Raw genomic sequence first — 21,386 nt, forward strand, 5'->3', positions numbered from 1 at the left:
TGGCAGCACCACACCCTCCGGAACACATAGGAGGCACACTGAGAGTCTGGGAGACACACCAATGCGGAAAATGTCAACACTGAGCAGAAGTGGGTCGAAGAAGGCATCATCATCATCCATTAAACTTGTCCAGCGCAGCATTACAGACATGTTCTCCTCAGATGCGCCATTTCAACGCAACCACCCAATTGTGCGCCTGTATAACACTAAGCTGGCTAAAATGCTAGCTGTGGACCTTCTCCCTTTTTCGTTTGTCGAAGGTGTGGGTTTTCTTGAACTCGTGGCAACACTGGCCCCTAAATGGAAGGTTCCTAGCCGGTTCTATTTTGCCAGGGTTGCTGTTCCAGCACTACATAAAGAGGTGCTTGAGTTGGTTGGGGCAGCTTTGCAGAAGAGTGCTGTTCACACTATACACCTGACAACAGACATGTGGACCAGTTGCCAAGCCCTTGATTACATGTGCATCACTGCACACTGGGTCTCTTTTTCAGGGGTTGCTAAACGGATAAATGCAGGTGGTGACTTGGTCGACATTTTTAAGGGTGCTCGTAAACATGCAACATTAGCCATGTTTGGCATGGAGAAAACTCATACTGCAGACAACATTTTGCATGACTTTAACAAAAAGGTCTTGCAATGGCTGCCCAAAAGAAATTGCAAGGTTGGTTATGTTTCTACTGATAATGGCAGCAATGTAGTTAAGGCCATGGCGGACGGTGACTATTTCAGAGTGCCGTGTTTGGCGCACTGTATGAACCTTGTCGTGCAAAAGTTCTTGAAAAAAGAACCTGCAGTCGACAAAATACTGACCATCTGCAGAAGAATATGCACACATTTCAACCATTCTTTTAAGGCCCGGAAGGAGCTGAGGCGCCAGCAAAATGTACGTAGAATGCCAGTGAAAGCACTTATCCAGGAGGTGGCAACACGTTGGAACTCAACCTTCTACATGCTTGAGCGTCTGCATGAGCTGTTTCCAGTAGTCAATGAGTATTTCTACAACCTGGGTGGTGATCCGACAGAAATGATGCTAGCGGTGGAGCAATGGCAGCTAGTTAAAAGCCTGACAGACATGCTTCGTCCTTTTGAGGTCTTCACGCGTGAAGTCAGCAGGGAGGACTGTTCTTTGAGCAAAGCTATCCCATTGTTGCTGAAGCTCGAGCACCAAGTCAAGGTGGTGTCTTCAGAATTAAAGGATGCGGGAAAGAATGAAGCATATGAGTTGGCGCAGAGATTATTACAACGCCTAGTTAGCAATAAACGGCTTGTAAATATCAAGAAACAACAGCACTACATTTGTGCTACTATTCTGGATCCACGTTACAGAAAGCCATTGTTAGGAAAAGTATTAATTCCTTTTGAAACTTCAGATGTTACAGAGTACAAAGGTTGGCTAGCTCGGTCAGCCATTCGTTTTGAAGGAGAGAGGAAGGAAACTGTAGGAGAAGACAGTACTAGTGAATCAGCAGGCCAACAGGCGTCGGATAAAAGCACTTCTGTGCCTGTGGCAGAAGTGAGTGTCTTTTCCTCTGAGCCGTTAACCACACCAGCAACCGTATCATCTGCACCAGGCACAGGCGATATGTCTGAAGAGGATTGGCTAAGTCAGCTAGGGTTTGCTTGTCCCAGAAAGGACACAGAAGTGCAAAGTACAGGAATGCGGGAGAACATTGTTTCAATGGTGCAGGCCTACCTGGATGACTCAACAGCGGTCAATATTACTGAGGACCCATTGGCGTATTGGCATGGGAAAAGAAACATATGGCGAGAGCTCACCAACCTGGCTATCAATTACTTGTCTTGCCCACTCGCAAGCGTGTCTTCAGAACGTGTTTTTAGTTCTGCTGGTGGCATTGTGACTTCCAAAAGGTCCCGCCTCTTGCCCGCAAATGTGGAGCGGCTCACCATGATAAAGATGAACCAGCACTTCATACCACCAGATTACAAAGTACGAGAATGCACGCAGGAAGAAGAGGACACCGACCTACCTGAGGAAAGTTCTCCTCAGTTACCACAAGTACTACCGACTGAATTTGCAGAGTATGAGGACGAGTTCATTTTCCCTGACACCGAGTTCTGAAAATGAGTCAATGATTCATTAACTTTATTTTTAGTTCGACTCCTTATTCACTTTTATTCCTGTGTGTCTGTCTTTCTTTGTTTACCAAGTGCTTGATCCCATTCACAACAAAACTGTAATCACCCAATCAAAGAACAAGCCCATCAGCAGAACTGTCTTGCCGCAGCATTCATCAGGTTCACAAGTTAGTTGCCAAGAACTCAGTCCTGGTCGTCTATCCTCCTCCTCCAGACTCATTCTATCCATTTCCCGTAATGCTGATGCCTGGATTCCGCACAATGAAGAAACTTACGTTGACGAGTTGCTGCAGAACGCTTTAGGACACTGTGAATTCCAGGTGGAGACAACCCTTCAACAAACACAAATTACAGGTAAGATAAGCGTTTGGATGGGAGGTAGTATAATGGAGTATTAGGAGGAGAGGCGAGAGAGTGACAGTGGTACTACTAGTAAACTCCTAGGACTCTTGATTATGGAAACTCTGTGACAGGCATTTAACTTTGGAAAACATTTGGCCAACTACAGGTTGCTTTTGCTTTGCAGAAAATTCACGCCGGGAAACTCCAGTTGGGGCCCAGCTGCAGAACGCTTTAGGACACTGTGAATTCCAGGTGGAGACAACCCTTCAACAAACACAAATTACAGGTAAGATAAGCGTTTGGATGGGAGGTAGTATAATGGAGTATTAGGAGGAGAGGCGAGAGAGTGACAGTGGTACTACTAGTAAACTCCTAGGACTCTTGATTATGGAAACTCTGTGACAGGCATTTAACTTTGGAAAACATTTGGCCAACTACAGGTTGCTTTTGCTTTGCAGAAAATCCACGCCGGGAAACTCCAGTTGGGGCCCAGCTGCAGAACGCTTTAGGACACTGTGAATTCCAGGTGGAGACAACCCTTCAACAAACACAAATTACAGGTAAGATAAGCGTTTGGATGGGAGGTAGTATAATGGAGTATTAGGAGGAGAGGCGAGAGAGTGACAGTGGTACTACTAGTAAACTCCTAGGACTCTTGATTATGGAAACTCTGTGACAGGCATTTAACTTTGGAAAACATTTGGCCAACTACAGGTGAATCAACACGATGACAGTGTTCCGTAAAACAAACTTACTGCAAAACCACCACCCACCAGGCTCAAAAGTAGTAAAAAACAGCTATGCTCAGATAAAGTTTGAAAAAGTATATTTTTATATCCCTAACAAAATAAACTCCCGCAAGACCCTCCCTAACCCCAACAAATAAATAGTCCATCAAAAGTCCCCAAAAACCCCAACTCCCAATTCCCACCCCCCAAAAGTCTCTAAAAAAGGGGCAAGGGACACTCTACGGATGCAGGTTGTTGAATTTGGCCTCCAGGGCATCAAACTTCTCCTGGATGATGGCTTGATCTAAACGGAGGCCCTCCACCAGAGTCTGATACTCCTTCCATCTCTGGACCTCCGCCTCTAGGTTGGACACTCTGCGGAGTGCAAGGCACAAGCGAGCCTTTACAGTACTGTGAGGAGGTGCAGCCTTTGCTGCTCGGCGGTGGCGTCTTCCAGCACGGCTCCGGTTGGCTGGAGCACTGCGCTTACCGGCAGAACGTGGGGTCACGGAGGAGGATGCAGAAGATGTTACACTGGACTGCGTGTCGTCCCCCTCCATTTCCACCAGCCGGCGATATTGCGCAACAGTGGCATCCAGCCTCCGTTGCCGGGCAAGTACAGCCCGCATACTCCTGCTCGGTTTCCATGTTTTGGTATTACCAACTATAAGAAGAAAGAAAAACATAATCTGTAACGAATGCTCTTTAAAAATATGATTAACACAAAATGATTCAGCAGGAAGTTGTGTCACAGTACAACTAGCAACTAGCCAGCGCAGTACAAAACTATTGAGGCCAGTATCATGGGCGTCCGCATGGAGGGGCAAGGGGGGGGCGCTTGAATCACCATTTCCCTTCCCACAACTCACTTGTATCCTTGGTTTGGTGCTCTTTCATATGAAAGAGATCTGGCAGAAGTGAGTGACTTTTCCTCTGAGCCGTTAACCACACCAGCAACCGTATCATCTGCACCAGGCCCAGGCGATATGTCTCTATCTCTCTCTCTGTCTCCCTCTGTCTCCCTCTACCTCGCTGTCTCTCTCTCTGTCTCCCTCCCTCTGGCTCCCTCCCTCTCTCTCTCCTTCTGTCTTCCTCTCTCTCTGCCTCTATCTGTCTGTCGGTCCCAGCCTGCTGTAATTACCATATTGTAATTTGTCACTGGTCCAGCACTGGATACACATCATATGCTATCTAAGAGTCAGATAGTACCATGATCCAGCTTACCTGTACTCCACACCACCGCTGCCTGCTTCCTCACAGTCTGATTGTCCACTTGCGCCGCATCCTCCCCAGAGTCGCCCTCAGACTCCGAGTCGATGACGATCACGTCCGAGCTGGCCCCGCCACCAGCTGTTCCACCTAAAAAATATATTTAAGACTGTTAGATTACACCACTCACTAGTATTTGGTCTAGGAATGAAGAAGTTTGAAAACAGAAAAAATAATTGACTGTCTACTCTAGTCTAAAGTAAAAATGTCCCTCCTTCCAGGGAAGGCTGTTGTCTTGCTGCACTTTTTTGTCACAATTGATGAATGCTTGCTTAATTTTAACACACATCTTTTTTCTCTGAACAGACAGACGCTGGACTTCTACGGACAAGAGCAACCAACTAAACCAGGTGAAAGCTCGGCTCGACCACAAGACATGTGTTCCATTACTCATCAACTCAGCACCAAGCACTTTTCCTTTTCCAGCTAACTTTATTTTAATATATGTGTTTACTTTTACTTTTTTTAATAAAGCTTTTAAACTTGAATAGACTCTGTGGTTTTTGGTCCTCCAAGCTAGAGTGACTGAGAGAAAGGTTTTGTAATTTTTGCAAGGAGGAGTCCGTGCCGCTGACACTACCGAGTTTATACTATAGTATACAGTGTGCCAAACACGCCACTCTGAAATATTATTACTCTGGTCTTTGGTGTCCATAGTAAGGTTTGTGGAGAATTGTCCCTGCAACAGTAGTATTATTGATTTAGCTCCTATCTAAACACTGTTTCGAAAATTTAAATTAGGAACGCTTGGACAACAATAGGTCCTCTATATTTAAATGAAAACTTACTGGGGCCAGCAAAGGAGCACTCGCCGCCCTGGCCTGCATCATCCTCCTCCTTTGGAGCCACTGCATCCGCTGTTTCTGTCCGCTTGCCCCTGGGCGGACCTGACGTACAACATGAAAGAAAGAACAGAAAAAAATGATGATTGCTGCTTGTCGATGTCCTTGTCAACCAAATCAAACATTTAGAAAGAACAAGAACCAACTATTTTAGCCAAAAAGAGGGCTACAAAGGAAGGACTGCACCTGAGCCTCTACTCAGTCATTTAGGACAATGATGCGTCACTGAAACCCTGCGCCTGCATGAAGCAGGCTTACGGCTTGACGCAGCATTGCTGGAGCTGCGCCATCGTTGCAACGCAACTCCATCAATGAGCCGCCTTTACGGCACCGATGCGTAACGCTTCGGTGACGTTTTGGCACCATGGCGTGCCGCATTGAAAATACGGCGCACCATGGGTGGTGCTGGCGTGCCTCACACTTTGCAGGGATGCACAGGTAATGCACTTAGGGGCATACTTACGAGTTCTGGGCTGCACACCTCCAGAGGTGCACCAGAACAAAATGCGTAACTCAAAACTAACCTTGCGTCACGGCAGATGCGCCGCAATTACAATGCGGCAAACCCTGGCGCAAGGGTAGGCAGATGCGTGATGCATCTCGTGACGAAAGAGGGGCGCATCTCTAGAGTCGCGTCGCAGGCGCGATGCAACTATAGCAATGCTCAGGGATGCCCAATACTCAACATACCGCATCAGTCCTTACGCCTGCTTCAAGCAAGCAGGCATAAAGAATTGACGTAGCAGCGTCGCGGAAGTGCCTGCGTTAAATCTTGTAGATTTCACGCAGGCACTTTTGCGAGGCGCACATCTGCCTGACCGCCACCCCCCCCCCTCCCCCTGCGTGGCAACGCACCCATTGTGGCGCAGGCCCAGGTCTTAACGTGGCACATCTCCTTAGAAGCATCACGTTGTACATGACTCGCTGGGATGCGCCACGTTTACGTCGCTGTGCGTCAGGTAAGGCAGCGTAAACGTGGCGCAAGGGGCTTGTAAATCTGCCCCTTTGTGTCTAGCATTACGCAGTTCTGTAAAGTACACTCATACATTACTCAGCCCAATTAAATGAACACAAAATAGAAAACAAATAAGCAGTGGCACCGCCACAGAGAAAGAGAGCAGTGCACCTGAAATGCACAGAAGATTTTGAAATATTAATTTAGCTCTCCTATCAATGTAATCAGCAGCATTATTGTTCTTTGTAAAAAAGTTAAAGCAAACATTTGCAATATTAACACACAGAGCAGGAGAAAAAACAGAGTAGTGAGTGATGAAAAAATTGCTACTACTACTCACCAAGCCCGGGGACCTCCACTCCCAGCAGATCGAGCAGGTCGTGCTCCCGCTCCAGAATATCGGTCCAGCGGTGGGTCACCTGATTATAGGTGCGCTGGACCCCCGTGATCTTAAAAAGGGCCCGGCACACCTGCCCCCACCGCTTCCGACGCTCCTGGCTGTTGGTATAACCGGCAGCAATCCTGCCGCCTGCTGCGATGGTCCTCGGGAGACGGCGCTGCACAAAATAAACGAGTGTGCCCACCTCCTCAGGGCTGAAGATCTCCCTGGGCACCACCATTTCCGCCCTCAAGCGGCCACACGGGAGCCGGGCACGGGCTGCGGTGCCCGGCTTGGGCAGCTTGACAGCTGTCTTCACCATGTTCTGGGCAGGTAAGGAGATAAAATGAAAAAGAATAGGAGTAGAGAAGAAGGAAATAAAAGTTTAAAAAGTACTTGAAAAGTAAACAAAAGTAGCCTAAAACACAAAAATATAGACCTAAAAAACAAGAGGGATAGAAAAAAAGTTTAATAGATCAAAAACAAAATAAAATAAGCAAAGGATGGCATAGATATACAGAGGATAGAAACACCATGCCCAGACACATAGGAATGAATGAAAAACAAGATGGCGGCCGATCACGTGAGCGTAAGTAGGTTCTCACGCGATTTCTCTCGCGAACTCGTGCGAACTTGTATTCGCAAGGCGCTCATCGCGCGAGACTACACATAGCGGGCGGAAACGGAAAAACGTCACGCAAACAAAATGGCGGCGCCCAGAAACCTTGGGGTAACTCGCACGAGTTCGCGGCTTACACGATCGATTTCGCACAACGCCGCGCCTCGCGAATAGTGCGAAATTACCGAAAAACGAGTTTTGCAAAAGGAAAAGCTATGAGCAGGTGCAAAAGTTCAACCTCATCATTTGTAACCATTCCCTGTAGTGCTTCCTGAAGGGGCCATCCAGAATTCGGTTAGGTTCCTGTTAAAAAAAAATTACATTGCAACAAACAGGAAAAGGAAAGGAAAGGGAGCAGACAAGCAGGTGCCAGCCTTCATTAATGTCAGTTGGGGCAGGGCAGGTGTTGTTGTAATTTAATTATGCAAAACTTAAGGCACTTAGCAGGTGTGCTTTGCTTTGCCACAATAATGTACACTCACTGGTCAACCAGAGGGTGCTGTGATGACACCGAGGGTGGCATGGGTGTGACAGCCAGAGGGTGGCATGGGTAAACCAGAGTGCCAGTGTTGACAGAGGATGGCAGTGCTTTGTTTGCCCCAATAATGTACACTGGTGAACCAGAGGGTGCTGTGATGATACAGAGGGTGACATGGGTGAGCCCGAGGGTGGCATGGGTGAACAAAGAGAGTGCCAGTGGTGACAGAGGGTGGCAGTGATGAAGAAAGGCTTGCAAACAGGCTGGGCACGTAGAAACAACAAGTTCGCAAAACTGGCGACCGGACAAGTAAGTTCGCAATTTGCGAAATTGCACAAAACCCTCGCGAACTTGCAGAAACCCGTGCGAACACCCCAAAAAATAAAATCTGCAAAATCCGCGAGGATTCGCGGATTTTGCGGATTTTCGCAATCCGCAAATCCGCAAATCCGCAAATTCGCGGATTGCGAATCCGCAAAATCCGCCCATGCCTAATTCACAGAAGGCACTTACTCATTTCGGTATTCACAGAAGTTAGGAGTCCTAACTTTAAGACTCCTAAATGCCTTCTGTGAATACCGAAAGTCTTAAAATTAGGATTTTTCGCAATTTAGTAGTAGTAAAGTTAGGACTCATAACTTTATTTAGGACTCCTAAATGCCTTCTGTGAATATATAGTGTTGTTGTATTAGCTGCTACATTGGTTGGTCAGTAGCTACATGAGTGTCTATATGGGTCATGGATTGGATTGGTTTCCTGAGTATTTGTATGGGTGCCTGAGTGTGTGTGTGTGTGGGTGGATGGGAGATATTTGACTGTGCATAGATGTTTGAGTGGTTGATTCGCTTGGTGTATGGGTTAAAGAGGGCATATGGAAACAGCTGTTTGGGTGGGTGAGTGTGTGTATGGGTGTGTTGGTGAGTGAATGGATGTCTCAGTAATACATGTCCAATTAACTGCATATGTAAAAGGCAGTGTATGTGAGAGTTGGTGTATATAAATGACTATTTGTGAGAGTCAGTGATTGTGAGAGTGGCTATATAGATGAGTGCGTACTTGTATCAGTGATTGTATAAGAGAGTAAGTATGCATTTGTTTCTGTTTGAATAAGTGATGTGGTGTGTGTATAACTGTATAGGTCAGTAAATGGAAGTGTGATTGATTCTTTGCATGACTGACTAGGTGTGTGAGTAACTCTGGATGAGTGGTGGTGTGTGAGTGTCTGTATAGGTGTATGAGTGCATACAATAGTGTTGTATTGATGAGTGACTGCATGTATGAGTGATTGTATGGGTGAATGAGCGATGTGTGTGTAGACCTAGGAATCAGTGAGTGCGTAGGTAGTAGCTGGTATTTGTGTGTCGATGGTTTCGAAAATGGGAGTCGGTATTATACAGTGGGTGTATCAAAGGTTATATTAGAGTGTGAAGAGGCGCATTAGATTTCCATGTGGATGATGTCATCAGTGATGTAATTTATGATGTCGTCAGTAATGTCATCAGTGATGTTACTGACCATGTCAGGAATGATGCAAATTGTGACATCCTCAGCAGTGCACTGCAGTGGCATGAGTTACAGTTAGCGGAACTAACTATAAAAGGGGAATTTTTATGGTTTTGTACAAGTGAAATGTTCAACTAACTACAGCTTCCCTGAAACCTATGTTTTTTTCAGTGAATATATATATCTGTTAGACCTGGTACTCTTGACACGAGTCTCCCTTTCATTTTTTTTACTCATTGCCTCCTCTTTTTTTTATATGCTTTGCTGGTTTAGATGCTTTGGCCATTGCTAGTCAGTGCAACAGTGCAAGTGATCTCTATTGTAAATCCATGTAATGATTAGTGACTCCATGATTGGCTTATTTGATTTACTTGTCAGACCCCAGTACAGTGCACCATGTGTGTCCAGGGCCTGTAAATCAAATGCTGCTGGTGGGCTCGCAGCACTGGTTGTGCCACCCACAGAAGTAGCTTGTAAAGTGTGCCTCAGGCCTGCCATTGCAGAGCCTGTGTGCTGTCTGTGACTGCCATGTCGACTTGGCAAGTGCACCCCCTTCCCAGTCCCTAAACCTTCCGTTTTCTACATAACAGACACCCCTAAGGTAGGTCCTAGGGCAGGGTGCATTGTAGATAAATGGTAGGTCATGCCCTAATGTGTGTGGCATGACCTGACTGTGAATTACAGCCTATTTCGTTTTTCACTATTGCCTGAATAGGCAGTTTGATTATAACATCTTATAATCCTAACTGACCCAGGGAACATGATGTGGACACTTTTGTTGAAACCAAAAAGTTCCTTCACCCATCCCAATCGGGCTTTAGAGCTGGTTTCTCAACTGAAAAAACCATACTCAGGGTAACGGAAAGACTGCGTCTTCACCTGGACGCTGGAGACACAGTGACCCTTATTTAGCTGGACCTGAGCGCAGCATTTGACACGGCTCAGCCTCAAATTGGCTCATTTCTTTTCTTGCCAATCATACATTCCAAATCTTTTCCCTGACAGTCAGCTCCAATACCCATCCCTCACCCTATGGGGTACCTCCCTCAGGGCTCCATTCTAAGCCTTTTACTCTTTAACTTATACGTCAGACCTCTAGCTGATGTTGCGGAAGATACCAGGTTGTCCCTGTTCTCTTACACGGATGATTCCCAGATAATTTTTTCTCTTTCTATGGGGAGTGCTGCTGGGTCTTCTTCCCCCCTCCAGCTAGGCATGGGTAAAATTGCATCATGGATGCAGACAAATTTCCTTAAACTCAACGGAGAGAAAACCGAGGCCTTGATACTTGGTAAAAACAAAGCCCACAACATTATCCCGGTGAGATGGGTGCACTTCCTCTGCCTTCCGCAATTTGGATGTCATTATTAATGACTTGCTAACTATGCATCATCAAGCAGTCAAGGTAGCCACTACTTGCTTTACCATCTCAAAGTGGCTATTAAAGATCATTTGGATGCTGCCGGAGCCCACTCAGAGAACAGTAGTCAAGGCACTTATCACCTCAAGACTGGACTACGGTGACGTTCCCTGCCTAGGATCCAACAAGGAGGTGACTCATAAGCTGCAGAATGGTTCAGAACTCCGCTGCAAGACTGCTTTGCGGGGTTTCTAGAGCCACCTCTGTCTCTAGTCACCTGCGGGGCCTGAACTGGCTCAGGGTGGAGAACCAACTTAAGTTCAAAGCACTGAGCTACAAGTTCAATATCAAAATAGGTACTGCCCCTCAGTATCTGCAGTCTCTGGTCTGCTCCTATGTGCTCTCCGATGCCTTCACTCATCCACTCAAGAGAAATTCTCTGTGCCCATAATCAGACTATCCCAGATGGGTGGTAGATCATTTGCATACCTTGGTCCCTCACTCTTGAATTCCCTCCTACAGCTATCTGGAACAAAACGCTATATGCCCAGTTCCGCAAATCTCTGAAGACTCGGCTCTTTAACCAGTAATCTTTAAAGCTGCTATACAATCTTTGATCTGCTCTGGAGCCAGGAAACCCTTTTTGGGTAGCTGCTGTGCCTTACAGATTTAATGAATAAATAAATCAATAAAACATGGTAGAAATTCGAGTTTAGTATGCCTGAACTCAGAATGATAAAATACATCTTCTAGTGATGTTGGTTTTAACAGTCTGTGTTTGAAAGTACCACTTTTAGGAAGTAGGTATTTTCTTGCCTAAACCATCTAGCTTCCCTCTGCTAGCTTGTGTAGTGTATGTCTGGTTTTGTGAGTGAAAGGGGCGGTGTGTCAGCACTAGACTGAATAGACCTACCTGCTTTGGGAGTGGTGGGAGGAGTAGCACCTGGGTCTGATTAGGGCTGTGCCTGCCTTGCACAATGCTGATCCACCTCCTGTGGTGCATCTGATGAACCTGGCCCACACTAATAAAGGAAGAAAGTGTGCACTGGCAGAATGCACCCAGAACTGGTTTGGACTAGGTACAGGACCCCCTGCCTTCAGAGAACAAAGAGAATAGTAGTATAAATATGGGGGCCCAGACCCCAAGACTTAAGATCACTTCTGGAAAATCAAGACAAACCTTTGCCAAGGAGAAGAACGAAGGAAGCTGCAGGAGTTTGGACTGCCCCTCTGCCAGTGTGCTGTTTTGCTGGGTTGGCCTACAGTGGTTTCTTTATTGCCAAGGAAAGGAGAAGGAACTTTCATCATCTTGCAGAATGTTTCTCCAACGGTGTGAACTTGTGCTTGCCTCCTGATGAAGTCTCAGGCCTACAAGACTTTACCACCAGCTCCCCCGTGAATTTCCTTTCTGGGATTTCTGCCTTCAGAAGCCTGTGTGTCGCTGGGAGCTCGAAGCACAATGAGAAGAAGCATGTTGCTGTCGCAGCGGTTGCTGTCGCATCACCGGAGAAGCATGTTGCCGCCGCAAAGGCCGCCTCCACATCATCAAAGGAGCGTTTCTTCATCGCAGCTCATTCCCGTCGCTTCACCGGAGAAGCTTGTCACCACCGCAAGGGTCGCTGTTGCATTACCAGAGAAGCGTGTCGCAGGACCTGTTGCGGCTCAGAAGTTGTTGAGTCGCTGCACGTCCATCAGGCGTGTACGCATCGCCTTCACGTTGATGCATCTTATCTCATCGCACCAGATTGTCGCATCGCATTGAGGCGCCATCTTGCCACATCGTAACCAGAATGCAGTACGAGAATCAATGGATCACCTCCTCTCCGGTAAGGAACAAGACGCATCCCCAGCTCTGCGCACTCATTGAGTAGCGATGCATCGCCGCCCCCGAAGCAAGGAACCGACGCGTTACCCTCCTTGTGAACCTTTTGGTACGCATCCAGGTACTTTTGTGAGCAACGTGTCACATTTATCATCAACTTGAACTAAGTTACCTCTACCATCTTTAAGTCTATTTTGAGTACATTATTATGGATTTTTATCGTTTGTGGGCTTGTGTTAAGTCAAGTAAAGATTACTTATTTTTTCTAAACTGGTGTAGTGTCCATTTGTAGTGTTTTCACTGTGTTACTGTATGTGTTCACAAATTCTTTACACACTGCCTCTGAGTACGCCTCTCTGCTCATGCCAAGCTACCAAGGGGGTGAGCAGGGGTTATTTTAGAAGTGTACCCCTTACCCTGACTAGAAGCAAGGGTCCCTAGTTGGTCAAAGGTACCTACCTCTGCCAACTAGAGACCCTCAGTTCTAACAATATATATGACTTTAAGCCCTTGTTTATTCAAAGGAGCATTTTGTTGTCACTGAGAGGTCGATCCTTGCCGGAATTCTAGCTCTGGTGATTCCTCCCACCTCATGTGAGGATAGCTGTCCAACTGTACCAAGTCAGGAAGCTTGCTGACACTTACCAACAGGTAATGGGAGGTTAAACCAACCTGATAGGACTATGGCAGATCCGCATACAGTTTCTTGTAATCAGGAAAATGGTTGAATGGTTCATCTTCTTCAACATTCTTGTAATGTTAATCACATTATTCTGTTTCCTTTTAATAATTATTGCAGCACAATTATTTTTTTTCAAGAATCACAATGCTTCAATAAATATTGAAATCACATGTTCTGTATTTCTTGTGTATCTCTATGGGCATGCATAAGTAACTGAGTGAAAGGCTTCTAGATCTGTTACCCCAATTTCCTTGGGGAGTCATGGATGTCATGTTCTGAGGTTTCACATCCATTTTTTACCTTGTAAGGTAAGGGGTACAGATGGTGCATTGTGAGCTAGCAGTATTATGGTCCAACATGTCCTCAGGGGTGCTCAGAATTAGTCTTGCACCTGTCCAACACTTATGTTGTCCAACAAATGCAGTTTTACTTAGGAAAGAATAAGCTGTAAGACATGGCGCTGCCAACGTTCTAGCTTGGGTTCTCATTTAATGGATTGCCTGAGTAGCTTTACCTTTGTTTATCCAAAGATCCCCCTGCTCACCTTCTAACAGGAGATGTCCTTGATCTTAGGGAAAATATCTTCCTCAGCTGAGTAGGCAACCACTATGGCTGTAGGTTGTTCAAGCTTGAACTGTTCAAAGATTCTCCCCTTAGGTACCTCGGATTCCACAAATTCAAATACCTGAGACTGAAGACCAACCAATAAACATATCAGCTAACGGCAGACATGCTTTTTACACAAATGCTGCTGTAGCATGGTCTGCCCCAGACAGGTGGAGTTATTACTTTTGTGGTGAGGAACAGGAAGCATTTAGGACAGAGGTGTTCTACTCATAGGTTACATTCCAATGGTAAATACAAATTCAAGACTGTTTCACACATACACTTCACATACATTTACTAACAACTACACAGCTTATTAAGAACTAGAAATACCATTATTTTGCCAAGAACCGCAAAATTGGTTTGAAGGCACCCTACCACATACATGCCATTTTAGCCTATGCCCCATTAGCGATGAGGGCACAACATGGCCAATCTACGAGCATTATCAATTCTTAAATATAAGGAAATATCCTTCATGGTACAAGTGTGCGTCTCTCTTTCTTTTGCCACCCTCCTTCCAATGTTTTCATTGCCATTGAGCCTGTTATAAATATTAAGTTATACAAAATCGTATGCCATAGGAACCATTGTTTTTCTATATAAACCATTAGCGATGAGGGCACAACATGGCCAATCTACGAGCATTATACGCAGATCTGGTTATCACATATAGATGTTGAACACAGTTTGCCATGCGAACAAAGACAATAAATCCTGTGAGAGTTGTTCAAGCTGCACAACCACAGTTAGCTACACCTAGATTTAATCAACAAACAATAAATGCAGTCATGGGTAAGATTCCTGTCAGATGGGAGATAACATCGTTCTGGATTGCACACAGAACAAGTCAGCTCGAAGCAGTGTTTTCCCATAAAGGACCTCAGGAAAAATGCAGATTTCTTACAATTTGGTTGTCAATGGGGATGGCTCCTCTGGTAGAACACTGCACAATTGAGGTGCAGTCTTTGCTACAGTACACAGTACACCCTTATTGGCTGTTTTGCCAGAAGTACTTAAACATGTCCAAAGTTAGTACGGAGTAGCCTCTGCCCTAGATTTGGGGATGAAACTGATGGGCAGTTTTGCTGCAGGGTACCCCATAATGTTGAGTAACATTGAAGGGGAAGCAGCAGCGTTGGTGATACACCAATGACTCACTAACTTGGCTCCAAGAAAACAGGAGCTCAAGTTACCTAAAATTATTGAGGAAACCTATGTAACAATAGATCGAGATAATTTGGGAGCCAGACCTAGTAAACCACAAATTCTGAAAAAGATAACTCAAAGCAAGCACCCATATCTTCTAAGAAGAAGCAGGATAATAAGAAACATTAAAAAAAGAAGTCTGACAGGTATCAGGATACTAATACTTGTTCTTCTCGTTACATTCAGGATTCATCTGAAAACGCTTGAAGAGAGGCGAACAGTCAAAGTGCAGATCAGAGGAGTATGTGAAACCGAAAAAGGACTCACAATGCTCTTTTGACTACATAATAAAAAAGGAAGATAAGCCTAAACAGTACAAACTTCAATTTAAAAAGACATTGGCCAGGATAAAATTCAAGCATGCCATGGATATTGAGGACACTGCTCATGAGTGTGCCCCGCTCATGCTGGCCAGCATGGCAGAAGAAAAAATATTTTACCACAACCTGATGGATTGGCTGGTGGCAGTAGCATTGAGTGACAATGTCCCAGTGGAATTACTGCACACAAGATTATGTTTTCTGCATCAATTATATGAGATGCAACTCCAATTGGAGACTGATGTGGTGAGATCAATGGTACCTGTAAACACCCCCATTTGATGTAGATACCTGAACCTGCCTTTCCTTACCAGAACGTAGGGTCATTATGTTAGTGTACACTTGACCACCCTTCTGGCAGTCAAATACAACAAAGATAGAAAGAGAACAGCAAGCAGTATTTACCCAAGCGTCTGCCGAGTCCAATAAGCCAGGATCAAAATGACAGAGAGGTAGCCCAACCGGACCTCGAGCGGCCTCGGACGGCCGCAGACGGCCCCGCCCTTGTCCCGGGCTTCTCCCGGGTGCCCCCGCGCGCTCTCGCGCAGCGGGAGTGGTTGATTTCAAATATAGGGACTAAGCTGGTGTGGAGGGGCAAGCAGGGAGAGCGGCCCAGTTGCTGGTATTTCGGGCTGGCGGTCGCTCCTGGGAGTTGTAGTCCCGGGCCCGCTGCACGCTCGCAGCCCTGCCTGCAATTCGTACGCCCACAGTCAATGTCCGATGTCCACCACAGCCAGTGGCCTCAGGTCCAGCAGACGACCCCCCACGAAGCGGGACCCGCGAAGCGTGTACCGCGAGGAGGTGCAGGAAGGAGCCAAGAGCACAGGGTCCCAGCAAGTAAAAAGGAGTTACAGCAAAGCGTCCCAAGTTTGATCCGAAGACTGGGGTTTTTAAACACGCTGGTGGGGAGGGGCAAGCAGGGAGAGCGGCCCAGGTGCTGGTAATTCAGGCTGGCGGTCGCTCCTGGGAGTTGTAGTCCCGGGCCCGCTGCACGCTCTCAGCCCTGCCTGCAATTCGTACGCCCACAGTCAATGTCCGATGTCCACCACAGCCAGTGGCCTCAGGTCCGGCAGAAGACCCCCCACGAAGTGGGACCCGCAAAGAGGGTACCGCGAGGAGTTGCAGGAAGGAGCCAAAAGCACAGGGTCCCAGCAAGTAAAAAGGAGTTACAGCAAAGCGTCCCAGGTTTGATCCGAAGACTGGGGTTTTTAAACACGCTGGTGGGGAGGGGCAAGCAGGGAGAGCGGCCCAGGTGCTGGTAATTCGGGCTGGCGGTTGCTCCTGGGAGTTGTCCCGGGCCCGCTGCAGGCTCGCAGCCCTGCCTGCAATTCGTACGCCCACAGTCAATGTCCGATGTCCACCACAGCCAGTGGCCTCAGGTCCGGCAGAAGACCCCCCACAAAGCGGGACCCGCGAAGCGGGTACCGCGAGGAGTTGCAGGAAGGAGCCAAAAGCACAGGGTCCCAGCAAGTAAAAAGGAGTTACAGCAAAGCATCCCAAGTTTGATCCGAAGACTGGGGTTTTTAAACACGCTGGTGGGGAGGGGCAAGCAGGGAGAGCGGCCCAGGTGCTGGTAATTCGGGCTGGCGGTCGCTCCTGGGAGTTGTAGTCCCGGGCCCGCTGCACGCTCGCAGCCCTGCCTGCAATTCGTACGCCCACAGTCAATGTCCGATGTCCACCACAGCCAGTGGCCTCAGGTACGGCAGAAGACCCCCCACGAAGCTGGACCCACGTAGCGGGTACCGCGAGGAGTTGCAGGAAGGAGCCAAAAGCACAGGGTCCCAGCAAGTAAAAAGGAGTTACAGCAAAGCGTCCCAAGTTTGATCCGAAGACTGGGGTTTTTAAACATGCTGGTGGGAAGGGGCAAGCAGGGTGAGCGGCCCAGGTGCTGGTAATTCGGGCTGGCGGTCGCTCCTGGGAGTTGTAGTCCCGGGCCCACTGCACGCTCGCAGCCCTGCCTGCAATTCGTACGCCCACAGTCAATGCCCGATGTCCACCACAGCCAGTGGCCTCAGGTCCGGCAGAAGACCCCCCACGAAGCGGGACCCGCGAAGCGGGTACCGCGAGGAGTTGCAGGAAGGAGCCAAAAGCACAGGGTCCCAGCAAGTAAAAAGGAGTTACAGCAAAGCATCCCAAGTTTGATCCGAAGACTGGGGTTTTTAAACATGCTGGTGGGAAGGGGCAAGCAGGGAGAGTGGCCCAGGTGCTGGTAATTCGGGCTGGCGGTCGCTCCTGGGAGTTGTAGTCCCGGGCCCGCTGCACGCTCGCAGCCCTGCCTGCAATTCGTACGCCCACAGTCAATGCCCGATGTCCACCACAGCCAGTGGCCTCAGGTCCGGCAGAAGACCCCCCACGAAGCGGGACCCGCGAAGAGGGTACCGTGAGGAGTTGCAGGAAGGAGCCAAAAGCACAGGGTCCCAGCAAGTAAAAAGGAGTTACAGCAAAGCGTCCCCGTGGTGAGATACATAACAATATTTTCTTGGCTGTAAAGGATTGGCGGCCTGAATTTGTGATAGATTTCCCAGAGGGCGAAACGGTCATTTTACCTGTTTAAGGTGGCTACCTTAGACGTTGCCCAACTTGTTGCCACAGCTTCTGTGTGCTCTGGCTGGCATGGCCATGCTTCCTGCACTTGCTGCTTTAAAAGACAGGATTCTGACTTCCTGCCAAGCAGTGTGATCACTCCGAGGAATTAGGAACAAACAGCCAGATTCATCATTGAAAATTGCGTTCGCAAAGGGCCAGATTCTGAGAATCTGGCCCTTTGTGAGCGCAATTTTTGCATTTGGGATTCATCATCCCAAATGCAATAATCGCTAATAGCAAAATCGCTAAATTGCGTGGAATTGCATTTAAGGAATCTCTATTTGAGATTCCTTAAATGCAATTTATTAACCATTTTTTATTCGCGAATTCGCAATTTTTGGCCACTATTTACCGCGAAGTCTGACTTCGTGATAAATAGCGAAAACGTAGAAAAATGCACTTTAGTGCATTTTTCTAAGTTGTATGTTCACACACACATGTCCTTTGGACATGTGTGTGCGCACCATCAGTCTACATTTTCATTTCAGGGGTGCTACAGGGTGTCCTTTGGACACCCCTGGCACCCTTGAAATCGCATCCTTATTTGCGATTAGCAAATTGCTAATCGCAAATATTCCTATGGGCCTTTAGGCCCATAGGAATGAATGGGGAGTTATTCCTTATTTGCGATTAGCAATTTGCTAATCGCAAATAAGGAAGCTGTAGGAATCGCAATTTATTTTGCGATTCCTACATGAATCCCGTTTTGCAAGTCCTTAATAGCGATTCCTTAATAATCGCTATTAAGGACTCGCAAAACGGGACAATGATGAATCTGGCTGACAGGCCTGTGCAGGAAGGAGTTCACTCTTCCTCCCACCCAGGCAGGCTAGTGAAGTGGCACTTCAAGGATGGGAGCTTAAAAGGCTGCACCACATCTGATATGCATCAGAGCTGACTCACAAAGAAGGAAATAGCCCTCCCTGTCTCAGGCACCTTTGCACCTTAGCAGGTGGGAGGTTTATACCCCGAAGGCTAGCCAAATCTCCAGGGTGGGCAACCCGGTCTGTACACTGGAAGAAGGGTTCTGCAATTTTTACAATTGGTTGAATAGAGAGCTCTTGGTAGAAAAGGTAACTAATACCCCCGGATGTGGTCATCTCAGGGGCCGAATAGCTGTTGGGACTAGCAGTCCATTTGCTACTTGCTCCCACACCCCTAACACTCTTAACTCTAGGATTGAGGGACCCCCTAACACCAGAACCTACATTGTGAACTACCTGCATCAAATAGGACAAAAGAAGAGACCTGTGTCCGCGACGGTAAACAGACAAAATATCGACTACAAAATATCGAATGGACATAATATCGAGTACAAAATATAGGCTGGACAGAATATCGAATGGACAGAATATAGACATAAAAAATATCGTTTTGAAGGTAAGTAATGTAATATCGAATTTTAAAATGTTGATAGTCAAAATATCGAAGTACATAATATAGGTTAAGAAAAATATCGAACTTTTAATAATATCCATTTTTTATAGTGTATTTTATGTGTTAAAAGTGTTTATTTATGTTATAATGTAATTTAATTAATGGATTTAATGTTATTTAAATTTTGCCTAATTTAATTCTGTAGCGGGTTGTGGGTTTATAGGGGAATAGGGTGGGAAGTAATTCATTTATAATTATTTAAATATGTAAATGTATTTATTGGTATTTGTTTATAATTAATTGTTAATTAATTTTTATTTTGTAATAAACTACATTTTAATTTCCAATTAATTTAATTTAATTGATTAATTGATAATTATGTTAATTTAACTAATTTGATTTCTGTAGCGGATTGTGGGTTTATAGGGGAGTAGGGTGGGAAGTAATTTAATTATATTTAATTCAATATGTTAATTTATGTAGTGTAATTTAATTATAATTAATTAAATATGTAAATGTATTTATTGGTATTTGATTATAATTGTAAATTAATTTTTATTTAGTAATTAATTACATTTTAATTGCCAATTAATTTTATTTAATTGATTAATTGATAATTATGTTATTTTAACTAATTTAATTTCTGTAGCGGGTTGTGGGTTTATAGGGGAGTTGGGTGGGAAGTAATTTAATTATAATTAATTAAATATGTAAATTTATGTAGTGTAATTTAATTGTAATTAATTAAATATGTACATTTATTTATTGGTATTTGTTTATAATTAATTGTTAAATTATTTTATTTGGTAATTAATTACATTTTAATTGCCAATTAATTTTATTTAATTGATTAATTGATAATTATGTTAATTTAACTAATTTAATTTCTGTAGTGGTTTGTGGGTTCATAGGGGAATAGGGTGGGAAGCCATTTAATTATAACTACTTACATAAGTTATTTTTTGTGTATTTATTAGATTTTAATTGTTAAGCAACTGTTTAATTACTAATTATTTAATTGTTAATTTGTAATTAATTAGTGTTAATTTATATCTAATTGTAATGATTAAATTAAAATAGTGTTTGTAATTAATTAATTATTATATTATATTAAAGCGGTAATTACTTTTAATTAATTTTTTTATAGATATTAATATTTATATATTTTTAAATAATATATGAAGTATCTACTTTCCCTACTGTTGCACTCACTGGAGTGGGAATAGTAATTTTTACCCCTACGCTATCCAATGCTTTCCCTACTGTTGCACTTTCTGGAGTGGGAATAGTAATTTTTACCCCTACGCTATCCAACGTTTTCCCTACTGTTGCACTCTTTGGAGTGGGAATAGTAATGTTTACCCCTACGCTATCCAACGTTTTCCCTACTGTTGCACTCTCTGGAGTGGGAATAGTAAGTTTTACCCCTACGCTATCTAACGCTTTCCTTACTGTTGCACTCTCTGGAGTGGGAATAGTAATTTTTACCCCTACGCTATCCAACGCTTTCCCTACTGTTGCACTCTCTGGAGTGGTAATAGTAAGTTTTACCACTACGCTATCCAACCCTTTCCCTACTGTTGCACTCTCTGGAGTGGGAATAGTAATGTTTACCCCTACGCTATCCAACGCTTTCCGTAGTGTTGCACTCTCTGGTGAGGGGATTATTAATTTTTACCTCTACGCTATCCAACGCTTTCCCTACTGTTGCATTCTCTGGAGTGGGAATAGTAATTTTTACCCCTATGCTATCCAACGCTTTCCCTACTGTTGCACTCTCTGAATTGGGAATAGTAATTTTTACCCCTACGCTATCCAACGCTTTCCCTACTGTTGCACTCTCTGGAGTGGGAATAGTAATTTTTACCCCTACGCTATCCAACGCTTTCCCTACTTTTCCACTCTCTGGAGTGGGAATAGTAATTTTTACCCCTACGCTATCCAACCCTTTCCCTACTGTTGCACTCTCTGGAGTGGGAAGATACATTTTTACCCCTACGCTATCCAACGCTTTCCCTACTGTTGCACTCTCTGGAGTGGGAATAGTAATTTTTACCCCTACGCTATCCAACACTTTCCCTACTGTTGCACTCTCTGGGGTGGGAATAATAAGTTTTGCCCCTACGCTATCCAACCCTTTCCCTACTGTTGCACTCTCTGGAGTGGGAATAGTAATTTTTACCCCTACGCTATCCAACGCTTTCCCTACTGT

General features: G+C 45.4%; 1 long non-coding RNA gene across 1 annotated transcript; it reads right to left on the reverse strand.

The window, feature by feature from the left end:
• Nucleotides 1-3,769: 3,769 nt before the first annotated feature.
• Nucleotides 3,770-5,687, reverse strand: LOC147728274 (uncharacterized). The gene is made up of 3 exons (XR_015309546.1): nucleotides 5,225-5,687; nucleotides 4,392-4,526; nucleotides 3,770-3,831 (listed from the first exon to the last, which is right to left on the reverse strand). It is a non-coding gene; the product is annotated as an uncharacterized LOC147728274 (long non-coding RNA).
• Between the last annotated feature and the right edge of the window lie 15,699 nt (nucleotides 5,688-21,386).

The sequence above is a fragment of the Lissotriton vulgaris genome, chromosome 3_1 (genome assembly GCF_964263255.1).
Source record: "Lissotriton vulgaris chromosome 3_1, aLisVul1.2, whole genome shotgun sequence".
Classification (NCBI taxonomy): domain Eukaryota; kingdom Metazoa; phylum Chordata; class Amphibia; order Caudata; family Salamandridae; genus Lissotriton; species Lissotriton vulgaris.